Source organism: Schistocerca gregaria, chromosome 11, assembly GCF_023897955.1.
Source record: "Schistocerca gregaria isolate iqSchGreg1 chromosome 11, iqSchGreg1.2, whole genome shotgun sequence".
In the NCBI taxonomy this organism is placed as follows: domain Eukaryota; kingdom Metazoa; phylum Arthropoda; class Insecta; order Orthoptera; family Acrididae; genus Schistocerca; species Schistocerca gregaria.
In genome coordinates this window covers 8,426,869-8,429,718 of record NC_064930.1, presented here as the reverse complement: position 1 = coordinate 8,429,718, position 2,850 = coordinate 8,426,869, and positions in this window count along the sequence as shown.

Genomic DNA, 2,850 nt, shown 5'->3' with positions numbered 1-2,850 from the left:
GCCCGCTCCCACAAAGACTAATGGTGCTACAAACAGCCATATAGACGACACAGACCCTTGCACTCCCATTATTCAGCAGACAAACACTACTCTCTATGTATCCGTTAGGGTGTCTTTCAGGTTTCGTGCATTCTGTATCGAATCGTAGTTGGCCACAATGAAAGTGGCACGTATAACGTTGAAAATAGAGTTCGGACACCGCTCTGAGTAAGACGAACGTGTTGTCCACCCTCTATACTTCAATGAGGTTAAGCCGTGATACCTAAGACAGATCTGCACTCGATGACACCTCGATAACAGCCGGTCCCCACACTTACATCTAGCTCTCCTTACGTCAGTATACATCATATCAGTCTGTGACGCTGACTTTGCAACATCTTGCGTGCCTTTAGGTTCGTCGCGACCAACACTTACAATGCACTGACCACAAAAAATGGAGGCGCCGCGGCTTGAACCCTGCATCTTTCACATGCGAAGCGAACGCTCTACCAACTGAGCTACGCCCCAGGCACGACCAAACTGAGCTATTCCCCATTCTTTGCGACTCTGATGCGCACGGACACGATGGTTGGTTGGTTTGTAGCGGTGAAGGCAGCAGAGTACAAAGGCGCGGACACGTTCATATACACAAAAGTTCCAAGAAGTTTCGATGCTCTGGTATTACAAATGCAAATTCCGTCTGTTTTTAACGTCTTAAATTGAAAGAGCCGTCACAAATTGCTCCGTTTTCACTCCTTGTCGACCATCATACAGCACCTGAGGTAACAAACACATCTCGAGCCCCATTGTGCACTCCATTATTCATGCCAACTCAGTGCCTCGCTCTTTACTACTGTGTACCAATCTTGTCGTCCAACTGCAAAACACTGGGCCACAACAAGTTTCCGCGTCTCCATTGCACTGCGCATACTACAAAACGCTCCCCAAACTTGGCACTCACCCACGCAGCCGACTTTTCCGACTTTCCACGACGCTCACGCTAGTGACAGCATTATTTATAGTTCGACGTCGCGCCAAAGCGAATGAGCACATTTTCCTACGGCTTAGGCCGCCCTCCTAGTGTGGCTGCTCGGTGTCTGCAGGCAGCGAGGGTCTGCTAGCTTCCTGTGTTCGCACCTATGTCACCTGTGCTTAATTTTCAGAGACAGACTATCGCAAAACATACAACTCACTCCATGAATTGATTGCTACGGCATCTGTTATCAGCAGTCACAACTAGCGACACCAGTAGCAGCCGACTGCACGCAAAGAATAGGAATGTGCAGTGGGATTTACGTGAACTCGGCGCAACGCAGATCTTTCCGACATAGGCTTGAGAATCTTACGGGAACACTTGTACTGTTTCTAAATAAAGTGTAGGCGTGGGAGGAGGGTGCTTCCCGCGCACTAATAACAGCACGCTTGCCAATTGTGGATGCTAATCATTCGCTTGTATCTTCCTAGACACGTCTGCAGGCTGAGAATTATTCCACTTGACTAGCAAGGTGCGCATGTAGGTGTGTTAAAAATTCTGGAGGCACTGGGTATTGATCCCAGTACCTCTCGCATACTAAGCAAGCGCTCTACCACCTGAGCTACGCCCGCCCCCCACGAAGACTAATGGTGCTACATACATCTATATAGACGACACAGACCCTTGCACTCCAATTATTCAGCAGACAAACACTACTCTCTATGTATCCGTTAGGGTGTATTTCAGGTTTCGTGCATTCTGTATCGAATCGTAGTTGGCCACAATGAAAGTGGCACGTATAACGTTGAAAATAGAGTTCGGACACCGCTCTGAGTAAGACGAACGTGTTGTCCACCCTCTAGACTTCAATGAGGTTAAGCCGTGATACCTAAGACAGATCTGCACTCTATGACACCTCGATAACAGCCGGTCCCCACACTTACATCTTGCTCTCCTTACGTCAGTATACATAATATAAGTCTGTGACGCTGGCTTTGCAACATCTTGCGTGCCCTTATGTTCGCCGCGACCAACACTTACAATGCACTGACCACAAAAAATTGAGGCGCCGCGGCATGAAGCCTGCACCTTTCACATGCGAAGCGAACGCTCTACCAACTGAGCTACGCCCCAGGCACGACTAAACTGCGCTATTCCCCATTCTTTGCGACACTGATGCGCACGGACACGATGGTTGGTTGGTTTGTAGCGGTGAAGGCAGCAGAGTACAAAGGCGCGGACACGTTCATATACACAAAAGTTCCAAGTAGTTTCGATGCTCTGGTATTACAAATGCAAATTCCGTCGGTTTTTAACGTCTTAAATTGAAAGAGCCGTCACAAATTGCTCCGTTTTCACTCCTTGTCTACAATCATACAGCACCTGAGGTAACAAACACATCTCGAGCCCCATTGTGCACTCCATTATTCATGCCAACTCAGTGCCTCGCTCTTTACTACTGTGTACCAATCTTGTCGTCCAACTGCAAAACACTGGGCCACAACAAGTTTCCGCGTCTCCATTGCACTGCGCATACTACAAAACGCTCCCCAAACTTGGCACTCACCCACGCAGCCGACTTTTCCGACTTTCCACGACGCTCACGCTAGTGACAGCATTATTTATAGTTCGACGTCGCGCCAAAGCGAATGAGCACATTTCGCCTACGGCTTAGGCCGCCCTCCTAGTGTGGCTGCTTGGTGTCTGCAGGCAGCTATGGTCTGCTAGCTTCCTGTGTTCGCACCTATGTCACCTGTGCTTGCTTGTCAGAGACAGACTATCGCAAAACATACAACTCACTCCATGAATTGATTGCTACGGCATCTGTTATCAGCAGTCACAACTAGCAACACCAGTAGCAGCCGACTGCACGCAAAGAATAGGAATGTGCAGTGGGA